Here is a 20411-nt window from a genome sequence, read left to right on the forward strand (position 1 = left end):
AATCTCACTATATTTGCTAAACGTGATATTTCATTCATGTTGTTGTCTTTATCTAATGACATAGGCCAATTCCCTGACTTTGATCATTGGAATCTATTAAGTTACTTGTTCACGGGTAACATGTTTTGGTTAAGCGCAAAGATAAGTTAATGATTAATCCAGGTACATTGACTGATCGCTCGTCTTTATTTCCTACAATGTATAAACTTGTATGTTATACTTTTATAATTATCGATTATTAAAACTGATATTCAGCAAAAGAGAGGGTGTGTTTCGTATTTTCACTGAAATTGAAAGGAGGCAGTTGTTATCGGCTCCGTTTTGTTATAAATATCCACACAGTGAAGATGACGCTCATGCAGCACAGCACCTCAACATTTCTGCTGTCTGTTAAGTTGCTAATATTAAAAAGGAAATAGGCAGTTCCTTAAATCATGTTTACATTTTATTGTTGAGAAAGTTAAACAACGTAGCCAAGGTGATGTGAATGAAGTTATAAAGTACACTGTTCCCTTTGAAGATTTACCCGTGTCCTCGGTATGTTTTCCATATCAAACTGGGAAGGGGGAGACTGCAGCCTTGATCAAACTTGCGAAGTCTTAACTTACAAGAAGAGGTTGCGAGACTGAACTGTGTGTGGGCTACTTAATATTGAGGAAAAGCCCCAATCAGATAGGCGAACGTTTGCAGCCCCGCCTCCGTTTTTAGATGTCTCCGTCTTTCCCCATCCACACTGAGACGGAGCATCAGCGTTTTAGAATGAAAACGGCCTCTCCAGCGTTTTCAAAACGCTCCGTTTTCGGCGCTCGAGAACTCCGGCGTAGTGTGGACGGATGGCGTAACCGTAGCAAAACTTCTGCGTTTTCAAACTAAAACGCATTAGTGTAAACGGGGCCTGAGTATCATAGAGACAAAATTAATGTCAAAACTCGCAACTATCTGTGTGTGAGTGCATAATATTTAGAAGCAATCAACATCTGCATGAGCTTGCGATCGCAGAATTTAAAGCAAAATCAAAAATGATGCAAAAATAAAGAGTTTGCCATTTTTTTTTGCCATTTTCAGATTTTGAGCAACCTTACATTCATCACTTGGCTCACATTCAGCCAAAGCCATTTTGAAGTAAACTGTGTGCTCTAATGCAATCACTCAACATTTCTTTAACTGTGATACAAAGAATAGGAATGAAAAAAAAAAAAAACTGCTCAGTATTACTTAGTGGCTCAAACTGGGCCAAAATAGCATATGACCACAAATCTAAATAAATAATATTTACACAAGAGTATAATAATAATAATAATAAAAATAACAATAATGCACTTTATTTTTGAATGCATGTTTCTTAAACCCAAAGGGCTAAAACATAAAAACAGTACAAAATAAACTATTTACTTAAAAACAAGCTCAAATAAATGAGTCTTAATCAACTCTATAAAGTAATCAAAAGTTTTGCAAGACAGGAGTGTAACTTGTTGTAAGTTGGAGGCATAACTTATCAAGATCCCATTGAACCATGCGAGATGTCACAACGAGATGTTGGCAAGATGGCGGAAACACTTACAAGAGAACATTTTCATCAAGTGTTTTCATGAGTTTTCTCCAAATTTATCCACAATCAATTCATTTGATATATTATTATTTTCATTCATTTAGCAACTCTACTCGCTGACTTCATCTGCTTTGTTGCCCCCTGTCTTTGCAAACAACAATGGCGATGGGTCAATTATGAAAGCCTCCACAACTCACGGCTGTATATGTTAATATCTATGATGGTTGAGTTCCGGGTTGAGAAAGATGTAAATGAAAAAGCTCTTGCACTTATAATCTTATAAGCGTTTAGAAGACTACATACAATGAATGCATATCAACATAGTTCATTTCTCTAAATCTCCTAATTTTCTTAGTAAGACAAAATTGAACTGTTTAGTTTTTATGATGAAAGCTCAGTAAATTTAATTACGTTCGATAAAGCACAATGTAATGCAGTACCCTTACAATACTGCTTGAACAAACAAAAACATCATATTTATTAAGGAGATTTAACATGGAAACATTAATATAGAAATTCATTTTTGTTATTTAGAGTTCTTTGTATATCAAATGGAAAAAGATCAAGTGACACTTTAAATTCTCTCTTTGTGTTTTCAGGGTTTCCATTAAATAATGTTTGTTGAGGTCTAAAACAAAATCAATACCGTTATCATTTTTTACAGCAAGTCACAAAATAAATTCTGCAATATAAACATAGCCATAACAAAAATCACAAATTTTAGGCCACAAAAAATGTGACTGAATAATCAACCAACAACAGACTTAAATAATCAGCGATATACTACCCCTAGCTAGTCAGATACACATCAATTATAAAAAGGAAATGTTTTATAGAAATGCTGTAAAAAAAAAAAAAGTTTCTTCCAAAAAGACATAAATTAGCCAAACCCACGACGAACACTTCAAAATGTCCCTTGCCCCCTCGCTGTGGTATTACTGCACAGTAATTGCTCCAGTGATTTTGTTTGAAGACGGTGAGCGAGAGGCGGGTTTGTTTTTGCTACTAATTATATAGTGTAATAGGCAGCTAACGAGAGAAGCAGGAATGCAACTGTGTTGACTGCTTGATATGAGACCATGGTTTAATTAAAGACATGAGCTTCTTTAGGTCTCTAAATAGAAATCTTCTGTTGTCAGGGTGAACAATTAACATAAAGAGAGAGCAAAAAGTGTGGACTGTATAATCTTATCTATTGTTTAACTCTATTATGACACTTTTATTGTTGTTTTAATAGATATTATAATCATTAAATAATTTTTCTTCTTTTTTGATTAGTAATATGAATTACTAGGAATGGAATTTGAAAAACGTTAAAATAAATGTTCTTAATATTTAGATTTTTTTAACTCTCGCACTCCAGATTTTAAAATCTTGTTCAAATATTATCTATTTATAACAAACTATACATCAATGTAAAGCTTTATTATTTAGCCTTTAAAGGATGTATACATCTTAATTTCACAAAACTGGCTTAAATATATATATTATGTTCCATGTTAGTTTTTTTATGTGTATTTATTTTTCTCACCCTCTTATTTTCCTCAGTTTTACTGTGGTAATTTGAGTTTACTTGTTAAACTTTGTTGGCTTTAAGTAAATGCTTTAATTGTTGTTGTGTGATTCTAAACTGAGCCTTATGACAATTGTTTTAGTTTAACTTGTTTTTTTTTTGTGAAATTAGCTTGAGTGTTTTGCCCCCTTGAGTGTATAATTTTAAGTTTGTAGTTTAATTAGTTTAGATCAGGTGTCGTGTGCACTGAAGATATCAGGTTTCATTTTCATTATTTTCGTTGCCTAGTTTAGACGTTAGACTTATGGATTGTTTTGTTGATTTTTTTGATTTGGCTTACACTCATTGTTTTCCTTTAAAGAGAATATTGTAAATATTTATTTCTTTTTTCCATTATTATTGATATATTTTTTGTTTAAACCATTGAGTAAAAAGCTTAAATTCAGAATCGATTTCTGGCTTGATTTGTTGCATACATTGCATTTTTTTCACCAATGTTACAGCATCCCTTTTAAACATCGTAAACACATACAGTTGAATTATTAGCGCCTCTGTTTATTTTTTCCCCCAATATCCGTTTACGGAGAGAAGATTTTTTTCAACACATTTCTAATCCAAATAGTTTTAATAACTCATTTTCAATAACTGATTTTTTTTTTATCTTTGCCATGATGACAGTAAACAATATTTGACTAGATATTTTTCAAGACACTTCTATACAGCTTAAAGTGACATTTAAAGGCTTAACTAGGTTAATTATGTTAACTAGGCAGGGTATTGTAATTAGGCAAGTTATTTTATAATGATTTTATAATGTTTGTTTTGTAGACTATCAAAAAAATATAGCTTAAAAGGGCTAATAATATTAACCTTAAAATGGTGTTTAAAAAATGTAAAACTGCTTTTATTCTAGCTGAAATAAAACAAATAAGACTTTCTCCAGAAGAAACAATATTATCAGACATACTGTGAAAATTGTCTTGCTCTGTTAAACATCAATTGAGAAATATTCAAATGAATTCTGACTTTAACTGTATATATATATATATATATAGATAGATAGATAGATAGATAGATAGATATATAGATAGATATATAGATAGATAGATATATAGATATATATTGATATATCATTCATTCATTCATTTTCATTTTCACAGCTGAATGAACCGCCAACTTATCCAGCAAGTTTTTACGCAGCGGATGCCCTTCCAGCCGCAACCCTTCTCTGGGAAACATCCGCACTCACATTCACACACAAACTCATACACTACGGTCAATTTAGCCTACCCAATTCACCTGTACCGCATGTCTTTTTTCACAGTATGTCCGATAATATATATTTTTTCTTCTGGAGAAAGTCTTATTTGTTTTATTTTGCTTAGAATAAAAGCAGTTTTTAATTTTTTTTAACTTTTTAAGGTCAAAATAATTACCCCCTTTAAGCTATATTTTTTTCGATAGTCTACAAAACAAACTATTATACACTAACTTGCCTATTACCCTAACCTGCCTAGTTAAATGTCACTTTAAGCTGTATAGAAGTGTCTTGAAAAATATCTAGTAAAATATTATTTACTGTCATCATGGCAAAGATAAAATAAATCAGTTATTAGAGATTAGTTATTAAAACTATTATGTTTAGAAATGTGTTGAGAAAAATCTTCCTTCCGTTAAACAGAAATTGGGGAAAACAATAAACAATGGGCTCAAAATACTGGGGGGCTAGTAATTCTGACTTTAAATGTACAAACAAATATTTACTACATATGTGTATCTATCAATATCATTTGTCAGTTTATGTATTTTATTGTCAGTGATATACTATTTTCTGAGGGCACATATCCAGGAAAGCCATCTGTCAGACAGCACGTTGTGTGAGCAATAAACTTTTCTTTAACATCTTTAAACTTCTCTTAAGCGTCAAATACACACAATGGCAATTATTTATGGTGATTGTAAAAATAAAGTGCTGGATTTTATATGATCTGCACATCAGTTTTCAAGTACCATTTAAAAGTTAATTTAGTAAAATGAGTTCCCTTTAATGTATGTTTTTTTAAATAATCATTTTATGAACACTAGCCATTAGATTAATAGAAAAATAACTATTCATTCATTTTGCTATACTGGTGAATTGTTTTCTCAAAATTTAGACTAATTAAGTGAGTTCGGAAAAGGATTAATGAATACTGAATCCAATTTAAAACAAATTTTAAAACAAATCTCTAAGTCTTTCACAAAAGTCAAACACATCAAGCATCTGCAGATGTTTACTGAACTGAACTAAGATTCTCAAACCCTGATTGCTTTGGCTTCATGCTGGTGTGCTAAGTTAAGCTAGGCAGATTTCCACCCTGACTCCTTTATACTCCAAAACACACAGTACACCACCACACCCTTCTCCCACAGAAACACCCAATTCTAGCCACACACTCCTTACTGAAGAGCAGCTGCATGTCACCAAAGCAATCCTTACAACACCAAAACCAACCAATAAATGAATGCAAGATGAATCACACTCACCGCTTTTCTGACATTACACCAAAATCTGAAATTCACACTCTGAACTTGAGAAAACCAATACATGAATGGACCTTATGAAAAAGGTGGAAGATAAAAAACACATCACAAAGCAACAGGCATTAAGGAGAAGTGAAAGAAGGGAGTTTCTTTCATTTTGTTTTTTGGAAAGGATGTGTTTGTACAAACTCAGCTCAATTGAATACAGTCTCGTCACTGCATGTTTGACTTTCAATGACAATGTCAGGACAGACAGACAAACAAGAAAAACCCAAAACATTGACCCAAATATATACTTTCCACTTATAGTGGTCAAAAGTGGATAAAAATGTGTCTCCATCTTAAAATGCATTTTACTAGCAGGGACTAAGGTATTTCTCACACTACCAGACAATTAACTATGGATTGTTACTACAACTTGAAAAGCACACCACCAATTCAAATTAACAGAATTCATATTACATACAGTGCTCAGCCTATATGAGTACACTACTTACAAATATCTCTTTTAAATTCATATTTTAAATAGGAAGCTATATAATATTATATTTGTTCATTTACATTAGATTAGTCAGAAGCCAAATCTGGAGCTCATCTAAGAAAATAACTTATGATAACGGTTCAAAAACAAGTACACCAAAATGTATATGTTATGGAAAAATATTAAATAAAAATTTTAAAAAGAAGAAAAATCAAGAGAAGCAAAACAATTGAAAAGTTTTGCTGAAATTTTGTTGGTTGTCATTTTTTTTTGTTGTTGCAATATTTAGCTTGAATTTAATTATCATTCATTTATCTTCTTTTCGGCTTGGTGCCTTTATTAATTTGGGGTCGCCACAGTGGGATGAACCACCAACTTATCCAGCATATGTTTTACGCAGTGAATGCCCTTCCATCTGCAACCTACTGTATCACTGGGAAACATCAATACACACTCATTCACACCCACAACAGCCAATTTAGCTTACCCAAATCACGGAAACCGGAGCACCCTCCACACAGAAATGCCAACTGACCCAGCTGGGACTCGAACCAGTGACCTTCTTGTGTGAGGCAATTGTGCTACCCACTGTGCCACTGTGCTGCCCCTGAATTTAATTGTATCGTCTTTCAATTTCTTAATATGTTTGTTGACTAGGATATTATTTTATAAAATATATTTGTTTAATAAATCTGTCTTGTTTAAATGCACCAAAATACATTGCCTCTACTCACTGAGAAATTGAGAAACATGTCCATTTTCAAAATAGGATGTACTCAATTATGCTAAGCACTGTAAATGTAATTAATAAAATTGATATTGTAACAGGGCTCGCAAAATTTCAAAATCCCTGGCAACATTTTGGGCAGGAGCAATTCAAATTCAATGCAAATTCAAGCAGCCCAAACAGAAAAGACATAAAAAAAACACCTATATATACTAAATAAATTTATAATGCCATTCATTATAGGCTACATGTGTATTTTTGTTACTATATGTGTTATTATTGTCTTTATAACTAAAACAAATCGTGTGGAAAAACTGCTAGGTTTATCTTTTTATTTATATTTTAATCAACTTAGTACTAAAGTACCTGTTTTTTTTTTTTTTTTTTTTATACTTTATTTATAGAAGTTTTTGTAAGAACATAACACCAAATAATGTACATCATATATATATGTTGACAAACTTGTCTCAGTGTTATTACCTTATACTAACTAGAACATGCACCAAAACACAAGCAAACATAACAGCAATTTTACAGCACCATCACAAAACAATAAAGAAATTTTAGCCAGACTGATGGAATAAGAGACAGAATAGAATAACATGTAAAAAGGAAGTGGAGAGAAGAAAAAAAAATTACCAGAAAAAAAAAATATTACAGAAACATTAATAACCTATACATCTGAGGAAGGGGCCCCATGTTTTGTCATACAACTTTTGTTTGCCAAATCTAGAGAAGCGTATCCTTTCCAACTTGAGGGCAGAAACCATTTCAGCTAACCATTTAAAAAAATTTGGAGGTGTTGTGGATTTCCACTCCATCAGAATCACTCTCTTGGCCAACACCATGCCAAACATAAAGGAGAGTTGTTGATGTTTAGGCCAAGTTAGAGCCTGGTCTGACCATCCAAACAATGCTATTTCTACATCAATTTTTATGTCCATTTCAAAAGCCTGGGAGTAAAGTCCGAAGATACTTTTCCAAAATTCAGATACTTCTGGACAGGACCAAAATATATGACCATAGGTCCCGACTGCGCCTTTGCATTTATCACACAGAGGAGAGACAGAAGGATACAGCTTATTAAGTTTGGCTTTTGTATAGTGCAATCTATGCATCACTTTAAATTGAATGAGCTGTAGCCTTACATTTATAGAACAAGAATGAATACGACTCAATCCCTCCTCCCAGGTAGAGGATGAAATGTCAATTCCTAATTCCCTCTCCCAAGAATCTTTCAGATGTGCAGTAGGGACCGAGACGTGAGAAGAAAACAGATCTATAAATTTGGTCACTAAATGTTTCTCCATTGGGCACTGCCTCAAAAGCTTGTACAAATCATGGTCAAGAGAGACTTCCTCGCACTGTGGAAAGTTGTGTTTGATAAAATGACGCACCTGTAAATAACGAAAAAAGTGTGATTGTGAGAGTCCAAAAGTTTTATATAAGTATTCAAATGTGGCCAGTTTGTTATCTACATAAAAATCCTTTACTGAACGCAGTCCTTTGTTACTCCAAAAAGTGAAGATCTTATCAAGTTGTCCAGGCACAAAATCATGATTTTTGCAGATAGGTAAATAAACAGAGGGATGCTCGATCTTTAATGCCATTTTCACTTGATTTAAAATTTTAATAGAATTAAGAACAATAATATTCTTACATTGAACTTTTTTCAATGATAGAGCTTTCGACCACAAAATTGCAGCCAAAGAACTGTTGCCAACTGAACAAGCCTCAAACTGTAACCACTTAGGACATATATCTGACTGATCAGAAGCAACTTGATCACACTCATGCCAAAACATCATAGCCCTCATGTTAGCTGCCCAATAGTATTGACGGAATGTGGGCATTGCTAGCCCTCCCACTTCCCTAGACTTTTGCAAATGGGGTTTTGAAATTCTGTGTGCCCTATATCCCCAAATGAAAGGAAAAATCACAGAATCTAACAATTTAAAAAAGGATTTTGGGAGAAATATGGGTAAATTCTGAAAAAGATAAAGAAAACGAGGCAAAATAACCATCTTGATGGCATTAATTCGGCCTATTAATGATAATGGAAGAATCCTCCACTTCTCGATAGATAATTTTAATTTGTTAATAGCCGCTAGAAAATTTAATCTATAAATATCCTTAAAATGTTTGGGGATAATTAATCCCAAGTAGGTGAAATGATTATCTACAATTTTAACAGGCAGAGATTTCAAAAATCCAGAGTCCAAGCCATCTCCCAGAGGCAAAAACATACTTTTTCCCCAATTAACTGAATAACCAGAGAAGGAACCAAAAATATTAAGTGTTTCCATTAAATGTGGAAAAGCGGTGGATGGGTCATTTAAAAATAATATTAAATCATCAGCATACAAAGATAGTTTAACCTCGAATTTTCCACAGGGCATACCTCGAATCTCAGAATGGGTACGTAAGTATATAGCCAAGGGTTCTAGGGCCAGATCAAACAGCAGCGGACTTAAACAACACCCCTGTCGTGTTCCCCGCTGTAGCTGGAAAAATGCAGATCGATCAGAATTTGTGAGAATTGCAGACTTAGGAGCCAAGTAAAGCATTTTAATTAACCTGATAAAATTTTCACCAAAGCCGAATCTCTCTAGAACAGAAAACATATAACTCCATTCAATTCGGTCAAAGGCTTTCTCTGCGTCCAGGGAGAGGATTGCTGCCTTAGATTTTTTTGACTGATTGTTGTATAAAATGTTTAATAGGCGGCGTGAGTTACAAAAGGAGAACCTTCCCAAAATAAAGCCAGTTTGGTCGGAATGAATTAATGAATCCACATGTTTGTTTAATCGAATAGCCAAAATTTTTGCGATAACCTTTTGATCACTGTTAAGAAGACTAATTGGTCTGTAATTAGCTGGCTCAGTATCATCTCTGTCTTTTTTCTTCAAAAGACACACAAACGCTTCATATAAAGAGTCAGGAAACTTATTTAGCTCAATTGAGTGATTTAACATACGAAGCAAGAGAGGAGCCAATGTAGATGCATTTGCTTTATAAAATTCAATTCCATACCCATCTGGACCTGTGGCTTTTCCACTGGGAAGGGAATTAATTGCTCCCAGCACTTCACTAAGATCGAAAGGTTGTTCTAATTCCTTTTTAGCACTATCACTAAGCTTTGGAAAGTTCACTTTATTGAGAAAGCTATGTCCCAAGTCACTCATTACTGGACTGGTTGAAGAATAAAGATGCTCATAAAATTCTGTAAAGCAGTCATTGATTTCTTTAGGATGCGTTACCAAATCACCATTTTGAGCTCTAATTTGATGAATAGCACGACTGGCCTGCACCCCTTTAAGCTGACGAGCAAGAAAAGTATCTGCTTTGTCACTGAGTTCAAAATGTTTCTGCTTAAGCTTCAATAGTACATTAGAGACCTGATCACTCAGAATTGAATTATATTCGTATTTCAATTTTAAAATTTCATTAAGGTCTGATTGAGCTTTGGATTCTTGAAAAGCTTTTTCCAAGGAAGGAAGGATATTTTCAATCTCAAATAGTCGTTTGCGTTTTTCCTTTTTATGTGCAGATTCAAAAGCAATAATATGTCCTCTCAAAACAACTTTACAGGTTTCCCACAAACATGAGTCAGATACGTCTCCTTTATCGTTGGTCTCTAAAAATTGACTCAGCTGATTTGAAAGAAATGAGGTAAACTTTTTATCCATTAGCAAGTTAGGGTTAAAACGCCAACAATATTGGTTCTTTGGTAAAGACAAACTTAAACCTAGTGAGACGGGGCTATGATCCGAAATTAGAATGTTATGGTATTTAGATTGAACAACGTCTTTTATAATTTTGGAGTCAATAATAAAATAATCTATACGAGAGTAAGATTTGTGAACTTGAGAAAAAAAAGAATAATCCCGACCAGTAGGATTCAGTAATCTCCATACATCCACAAAATTCATGGACTTAATAAGACTATTTAGAACCCCAACAGACTGGATAGGAGAAGGAACACGAGCTGAAGAGCGGTCAAGATAAGAATCTAAATAACAATTAAAATCTCCCGCGATTACTACGTTAGTAGCATTGGTATCTGGAAGGAGTCCAAATAATTTCCTAAAAAAAGCCGGGTCATCAATGTTAGGGCCATACACATTAACACATGTGATTGGAACATTATTAATACAGCCCGATACAATAACATATCTGCCCCCTGGATCTGATATTACTGAATGAGAACGAAATGGAATCGACTTTTTGAAAAGAATAGCCACACCTCTTGCCTTGGAAGAAAATGTTGCTTGGTATACTTGAGAGATCCAATTTGCCCGCAGTCTTAACTGTTCATTAGCTCTAATATGAGTCTCTTGAAGAAAAATTATATCAGCTGATAAAGACTTTAAATGTGCAAACACTTTGCCACGTTTTATCGGGTGCCCCATTCCTCTTACATTCCAACTGACAAAATTCACATTCATATTTTGTTTCTTCTAACAATCATTATTATAACAATCAGAAAGAAAACATCATAAAACCCGTCCAGCTTATTTACATAAAAACTTATAAGTGCCGTAAACAATTGGTGCAACAAAAAAAAATGTGGTAACAGCCCCAACCCCATCCCAAACCCCAGTGCAGAACAGCATTTCCCCCCCATCTTCACGGAGCCAGCAAGAGGACAAAGCAAAGAGTACAAATCTTACCTAGGACTGATAAAAGAAAAAGCAGCCACACAAAAAAACTTAAAAAAGAAAATAGCAACCTTCAGTAAGGGAGAAAGAGAAGAAAGAAAAAAAAAACTCGAGAGGGTCCACTCTCTGCAAATAATGTTATTAGTCCTCTACCTCGCGTGTCATAGTCATTGGTCCATCAGAAGAAAAAAAAAACTATCAGTCTTAGTCTAAACATTCAGGCGTGATGGTCATAGAACTTCCTGACCAGGGATCAGATCGAAACATTAGGAAGTACATCCACAAATTTTTTTGCCTCTTCAGGAGATGTGAATGACATCGACTTTCCATTATGAGTCAACATCAATTTTGCTGGAAAGCGCAGCGACCATTTCATGCCAGCTGCGCGTAAAGCTCGCGTGATCGGACCAAAAGCACGGCGCTGCGCAGTGACCTCGGGACTGTAGTCAGGAAAAATATATATCTGGCTGCCCTTGTACTTCAGCGGGAAATTCTCCCTGCTGAGGCGAAGAATTAAATCTTTGTCCCTATCATGATGAAGTCTTGCAATAATTGTGCGGGGTCTTTGACCCGCAGATGGCTTTGGTAGAAGGGCACGGTGTGCCCGATCGATTTTGACGGGCTTTGGAAAATGTTCGTTGCCAAATAGTTCAGTGATCACGTCCGAGATGAACCGCGAAGTGCTGCCCTGTTCCTCCCCTTCAGATATTCCAACGAATTTTAAGTTGAGCCTTCGAGATCGGCCTTCCAAGTCATTCAGCTTAGTCCATAATGATTTGTTCTCAGCTTGCAGTTCCTGGCACTTTTTTTCAGTTTCTCCGACGCGTCGGTCCACCTCATTCAGTGCTTCTTCCACATCCACTAATTTTAGATTAAAGCCAGTTTGTTCCGACTGCAAATTAGCCATCGCCGCATCCAGTGTATCCAGCCGACCACTCAAAGCGGTCATCTTCTCGTCAATTAATTTCTTCAGATCGTCACCTTGCGAGTTTATTGCAGCCAGTATAACACTCACATTTGCCTGAGATAGAGTGTCACACGCGGCGATATCATCCCTGACAGCAGTCACGGTTTTTGAAGACTTTCTAGACGCCATGATCGAGCACGCGATGAATCAAGAAAAGTCGGTAAAACACCCAAAAAGTTACGAAAATAATTGAAATCTTACTTCGAACTATTAAGAGTAAATCCAAGATATGACTGATAGTTATTAAATAGAATAAAGACACGAAAGATGGAGTTATATTCGAAAATCAATGTTATTAGAGAGCAGCTCAAAAAAACTCGACTACTCCATGCTTTCCGCGCATGCGCCCCCAAAGTACCTGTTTTTTGACAACACCCATTAATTCAAACGCGTATTGATAATGTGGCTCCTAGATGCATGAAAATTACGTATAACATAATTAACCAATTTGTAAGAGAATGCAACTGTTGTAAATATTACTCAATGTTTGAGTAAAAAGTAGACCTTTCAAAAATATTCAAGAGTAAAGAGTGTTACGCTGTAAAAAGCTGATGCATTTAACGTAAATGTAACATTCTGTAGTGCATTTAATTGTTGCATAGCAGGCACACAAAGCCATACGACGTTAATATTAGGTTAAATTTTAAAATTTTATGTCTAGTCAGCATCTAAGGACAACATCATTTTGATGTCCAATAACAATGTCAAATGAAGTTGCTGTTTGGTAGAGTTTTTTTTTATGATGACGTCAAATACTGACATTTATTCGCCAGGTATGGCAGCTTAAATCCAACATCTGATAAACGTTGTCCACACAATTTCATGCTGTAACATCATTAGACGTTGATGTTTGGTTGATTTTAGGTTAGACATTGACATCGGCCTAACATCGGGTTCTGACATCAACCCAATATTCATTACCAAATAAAATAACGACGTTGGGGTACAATGTGAATCCGACATCATGTTAATGTCTTGTACCTGCTGGCTGTTTAAGCCCATTAAGGTCATCATATAGTAAACATCCATCATATTCTCATCAGTGACATGCATGTAAACACTCTCTGAGTCATTGCGTGTGAAGATTTTGGACATCTCGAATATTTTTACTTCTTCCAAACAGTTTGCTGCAATTATCATCCATGTCTTGAGGTAGTTTATTATGATTTGATTTATCTTGTGTGTGCAATTTGATTGGACAAGAAACACAGGACAGATTTTTCCAACAAGAAAAAATAAAGTAGTATCTGCATGTTGAATAAAAATAGTCGTGTAAAAGTACCAATACTGCATAAAAATGTTCTCAGGTGAAAGTAAAAGTTTACGTTTTTAAAACTACTTAGTAAATGATAATTTATGAGAAAAACTTTTCACCGTAATTCGAGTGTTTGTAATTTGTTACTTTACATCACTGGCCCCAGGATGTCAGGCTAGTTTTGCAAGCCTAGTATAATGTAAATTTTAAACCAAAAACTTGACATTGATACAATAAAAACGCATCAGCCAGCCTCATTCAACATTAGTTCCACATAATGTTACTCTTTAAAGAGTGAAAAAGCGTATTTGTAGATTTCACAACAACATTTCTGTTAATCACTGCTCTCAGTTCTTCATTCTCGGGTCTTTCATGCTTGCCTTACGACAGAGCCTATTTCTGGCACCCATCTGGGGTTAGAGAGCAGAACAGCGGCTTCTTCTCGTGCTTATGGTTTCATTTCTCCCCCCTAAAGCAAGTCTCAAGTAAAGTGCATGGTCTTTCGTCCGCCGATGATGCTTGCTCGTCATAAATTACATCCTGACGGCTCTTTGCTTCTATAAACATCCAATATATTTAGACTCTGGGCTATCTCAGTTTACTTCTCCTAATAACACATCATGCACGGCCTCTCTCTGTTACTATTTATGTAGGAAAAACATGGAAAACGGTGCCAGCGTTGTGTCGAAGGGAGCAGAAATATTCATTATCAAATAAAATCAGCATGCCAAGAGTTTCCAATAAAATCTACACTTCTGAAGGGTCAGAGACTAAAATTTCCTGCAACTGCAATCTATAAATATCAGAGTCAGAGACATACAAAACTTACAAAGCTTTAAAGTTTGTCCCAGAACTAAATAGAGAAGCAACTGAGCTGAGTTTTGATTTTCCGAATGTGAAACAGCAGAATGTATTTCAAGTGCTCTGACGACAGTCTTTTAGCAAGTTTGGCAGAACTTATATATTAGCTCAGTGTAGTAACCAGTTACAATAAATACAACTCAATATAAATCACCTGTAAATCATATTTATTTATTTATTTTAATGAGAGGATGCCAATATTTTTGTGCGTTCTTTTTGACATTGTCTTTTTCATATCTTGATCATGATGGCTGTGCTATTAAAATAGAATACACTTTGTTTAAAATTCTAAACTTTTTTAAGCTGCCACTTATGACAAATACAACACTTCATTATGTTTACAATACAAACAGTAGAGTATAGATTACAGATATTTTAGAAAATTTGAGAATCTCTGGTTCAGAGCTCAGGTCTAGAGCGATTAAGTGTGACATATACTCACACTTTAAGCTTAGAAAAACATTTAGGAAAAATCTAAAATATCTATATCCTTTATCTATGAAATGGCTGTTAATCAAGAAAGCAATTTGATGGCTATAGCATCTATGTCTTTCTAAATGTTTAAAAAAAGTACATAACATTTTTAACTTTAAAAACTGCATACTGGTAATGTTGATTTAGAAACATGGGACCGAATTCGAAGAGTACATGCATACTCTGCTGATGACGAAATCTGCATTAGCATATAGCATACAGCATATGCATTTATGGGACATTCTGCCAAAAAGGTACATTATCTGTCCCTAAATTAGAAATGTAAATACAATAAATAATAAATATTTCATCCCAAAAAATGTCTAAAATGGACTGATGGTTTATTTCTGAGAGTTGTTTTGTAAAAGAATATGTGTATTTATTTGGTTGCCAGATTTGTTTTCTTTACTGAAAACAATTTGCAAATGTACAAACAATTTCATTGTCCTTGTAATCAGCCCAATTGAACCTACAGCTTTAATAGTTTTGTAATGCCAAAGAACTTTTATTTAGAAGAATAAAAAAACGTAAGAAATGGCAAGTTTAAGTTGTTATCATTCACATTAGTGGCGCCTACAGTCATACGGCTGTACGCACTGTGCATACCTACCATAAAAGTGCATGAGTTAATGCCCCTTATTTATTTATGACAATTTAAATTGATTATTAAACAGTATACACTACAATATATTGACAAAGCAAGAAAGTAGAAGAATAAATAAAGGTGTGCAATTGTGTGTTTTAAAGTGTGAGTACTTGCAGTGGGAGAAGGGTAAAGAAATCTACTGGCTTTAGTTTTGCTGGTAAATATAAATAACGCTTCCCCACACGGGGTGGAGAGAGCAGTCTCATCCGCACCTGATCCGGGTCAACTCCAGGCCCAGCCAGTGGCTGAGCAGCCTCCTCACATGGAACCGCTACCATCCAAGGTGTTTTAAACAATTTTATCTGAATGACTGGCACAAAAAGGCAGACATCTTCATTCTCACAAAAAGTTAATGAGTTCTCTCACCCTTTCAAAAGACTTTGAGACGTTTCACCTCAGATGCTATTCGTTATTCTTGTTTATCTAGTAGATAACTGACCAACCAAAAATATATTAAAATTAGGATAGTATGATGTGCTTTAATTTTCTCGGTCTCACTCGTGGCAGTGGTTGGTGCTGGATATGTGCGTACCTTTGAATAAAATCCTGCAGGCGCCCCTGATTCACATCAATTGGTTTGAAAACATGAAATTATATATAATTTCATTTAAACATGAAATAAATACTACAAATACATAATACAAATAAATGTACAATTGTCCCCATGTTTCGGTCAGTCTTGACACATTTGCATTAAATTTAACATAAAATGTGTGCAATACACCTTTAAGGCTATGACTTGGAAATGACATCATTTGAAGGAGGAGAAGCTGACAGGGATCAAGGATGAGTTCTATCATTGAATTGTATGATTCTTTCTATGCTTGTTTTTTTTTTTTTTTTTTTTTTTTTTTTTTGAGGACGACAAGTTTAAAGGTCAGGCCCTGCCACAGTTTTTGTAAGTGAATTTGTACATTTCTGGTAGAATGTCCCTTATGCTGAAGTTTATGTTAACCTTTATGCAGCCTAATGAGAACAAAGATTTGATCACTGTTTCTAGAGATTTGACTTAAAACTTTTTGACTGAATCTATGGTGGCCTGCAGGCAAGAAGCTGAAATCAGGCCATGATCAGAGTCTGATCTGATGCTTTTACACCATCAAACCTCACCATGGGACTGGGTTTTCCAGCTATGAGCCCGTTAACAGAACCTCTCTCTAATGTGCCTGAATGTGAGTAAACTTGTGTGTGTGATTGAAAACCTGACCTTGTGAATACGCTACATGATCTGAATGTGGCTGAATATAGTTCACACGTCACAGGGTGTTTTCTGAGGGCTCATGGTTGGGGTAGGAAAGAGCCCAGTTTGAGTGAAATGATTGTTGGCTTGGTCAAAGCCATTGTTGGCGGACAGTGACTGGTGTGATCAGGTCTGCTGAAAGTGCTGGAACAGGCCAGACTACATTGTTTGTCCACAACACACAACAATGTGGTGAATAATAAGTATTATATGCCTTTCATTGTCACATGTGTTAATTCTAAACTGCTCTGCGCAACTATGGAAGTTTGATCTCAACACATAAGCTGGGTTTCCATCCTAACATAAAGCCAAAAAATAATAACAATAATAAAATAAAGTTAATTAGGTGCATTTCTGTCACATTGTTTGAGTGGAGTATGGTAACCTAGTAACCAGCAGTAAACAAAGCAAGCATAATAGAGAAATGATTGTAAATTTTTTTTTCTTCTGTCACTTGTTTCTTTTGCTAAATATTAAAATGTGCATTAGCAGGCTGATGGAATAACAGATAAAGTATCACAATTGCGAGTACACTTGTGGAAAATGCATGATTATATATATTTAAATTTGTACATTTTACATTATATTTTACTTAACAGTTTATATATAATGATTTGCACTTATTAAAGAGATGGACATGGTTTTTTAAAAAGATGGCCATTACTCAGGTATGCAGTTGCGTTGAAATAATGCTCAATTGGTACTAATGAACCCAAAGTGTGCCAAGAAAAAAATCCCCCACACCATTACCAGCCTGAACCAATGATACAAGGCAGGATGGATCCACACTTTTATGTTGACACCAAATTCTGACCCTACTTTCCGAATGTTGCAGCAGGAATTGAGACTAGGTTAATGTTTTTCCAATCTTCTGTTTCCCAACTTTGGCTAGCCTGTGCGAATATTAGCCTCAGTTTCCTGTTCTCAGCTGACAGCAGTGACACCCGGCGTGGTCTTCTGCTGCTGTAGCCCATCTGCCTCAAGATTCGATGTGTTCCTCTTCTGAATACCTCGATTGTAACGAGAGGTTATTTGAGTTACTGTTGCCTTTCTATCAGCTCGAATCAGTCTGGCCATTTTTCTCTTACCTCTGGCGTCAACGAGGCATTTGCGCCCACAGAACTGCCACTCACTGAATTTTTTTCTGTTTTTCGGACCATTCTCTGTAAACCCTAGAAATGGTTGAGCGTAAAAATCCCAGTAGATCATCAGTTTCTGAAATACTCAGACCAGCCTGTCTGGCACCAACAACCATGCCACGTTCAAAGTCACCTAAATCACCTTTCTTCCCCATTCTGATGCTCAGTTTGAACTGCAGAAGATCGTCTTGACCATGTCTACATGCCTAAATGCATTGAGCAGCTGCCATGTGATTGGCTGATAAGAAATTTGCGTTAACAAGCAGTTTGACAGAAGTACCTAATAAAGTGGCCAGTGAGTGTGTGTGTATATATATATATATATATATATATATATATATATATATATATATATATATATATATATATATACATACACACACACACACGCAATACACAATAAAAATACATATAAAATACATAATACAAACTTAAATGAGAGAATGTGAATTTTAGGAAATAAGCTGAAGGAAAGTAAGTGAGAGAGAAATATGTTTCAAATATTTTATATATATATATATATATATATATATATATATATATATATATATATATATATACATATATATATATATTGTTTTTTTGTGGAAAAATTAAATATACAAACTCAAAATATATTGAAATATATATTTGATAAATATTTTTATATCATATGTGAGATTTAACTGAATAAACAAGACATGAAAGTCCTACAGGAAAAATATGAAAGTAAATCATTAAATGATTTCCAGTCATCATTTGACTATTCACCTAACACAACTCACCGACTAATACATTTTAAAACTGTCGTTCATCATGTTCCAAGCTCAGAGTTCTTTCTACACTCTATGAAAGATGAACAAGTAAAGCTGTTATCGGCTTTAGACTCCCAGCTGATAAGCCGCCATAATTAATAAAAGCTGTGAAAAGCCTGGCATTTCCCATTTGGCTTCTGCCATCATGACACCCTGACTGAACCTGGTCTCAGCTCAACCAAATACGCAATAACCGAGAGACAGAGCCAGACTTCTTTTAATCTTATGTAAAAAATTACATTTTGTCTCAGCTCAAGGCCAAACACAAGGTCCAACTCTGCTTATGTCTGGTCACAAGATCTTCAGTGGCTCTTCTGCCCAGACTTCAGTGGAAAATAACTGAGTGTGCCTGAATTGGCTCTGAGCTGGCTGCATCTGCATCTGGACACATGCCTGGTGCGTAACACTCCTCTTCACCATCATTTGATCAGCATTTGATGAGAAACTATCAGCAGATATACACAAACATATGCACTAGATTCAATTACCTCCACTGTCTGCGTTCAGCGGGTGGAAACTAGTAGAGTTAATTGCACCAAGCACATACTGAGCTTTGTAAGGTGCAATCTAAAATAATTACAGAAAAAATAAGCACGGTTTGGTTTAAATGACTGACTCCTTTTAAACAGTCAAGTGTTGGCACTATTCAGTCCAAAATTAGAGGACAACCTACAGTTTCATCCATTTGAAAGTCAATCCTGTGTCCTAAGGATAACAAATCAGTTTATTTTACATACTTCATAAGTTGAGCACAGACACAGTACAAAAAAAGTCAATGAGATTAGAGAAAAGAACACTTTTTTACCTTTATTTAACCAGGTAAGTCAGTTGAGAACCAGTTCTCATTTGCAATGACGAAAAGCAGCAGTGACACAACACAATACCAATTTCACAAATGCAGATAATAACATCTAAAACCAAGAAAAAACTAAAAACAAGCACTGTGATCTTGTACTATTAACTTTTTGACTTTTTAAAGGATGATAGTGGAATAAAAGTGTTGAGCTTTAAGATCTGCTGCAGATGATTCCAAGCATCATTAGCAGAAAACTGAAAAAAGTTGTGACCAAAGTGCCAACTTTGGGTATACAAATGTTAATAAAACTACAAGAGCGCAGATATTGACATGTTTTCGGAATGTTAGGAAGTGATTGTAAATATAGTGGAATTTTCCCAATAAGAGTTTTGTAATTTAACAGAAACCAATGAATCTGTCGATGTGATTGAAGAGAAGGCCATTTCAATAAAGAGTACTGTTGACAGTGATGAGTATTAAATGGCCAACAAATGTGGGCCACAGTTGGTAAAGTGGCTCACATGTGTAAGTGCAAATGTGGCCCAGTTATCTTAAGACATATGTGTGCCAGTTTTGACAAATATTTGGCACAGTAAGCTCTGGCTATTGCAGCTGTGAGCCTAATGTGGCCCAGTTATTTGAAAACATATGTGGACCACTTTTGGCAAATATTCGGCACAGTAAACTCAAGCTAATGCAGCCGTTAGCCTATAGTGGCACAGAGAAAATATGGAAAATGTGGCCCAGTTTTCTTAAAACATGTGTGGGCCACCTTTGGCAAATAT

General features: G+C 35.0%; 1 protein-coding gene across 10 annotated transcripts in view; it reads right to left on the reverse strand.

Annotated features, from left to right (window-relative positions):
• Nucleotides 1–20411, reverse strand: part of evla (Enah/Vasp-like a) — a 76586-nt gene that overhangs the window by 33858 nt on the left and 22317 nt on the right.

This window comes from Danio rerio, chromosome 17 (genome assembly GCF_049306965.1).
Source record: "Danio rerio strain Tuebingen ecotype United States chromosome 17, GRCz12tu, whole genome shotgun sequence".
NCBI classification, from domain to species: Eukaryota; Metazoa; Chordata; class Actinopteri; order Cypriniformes; family Danionidae; genus Danio; species Danio rerio.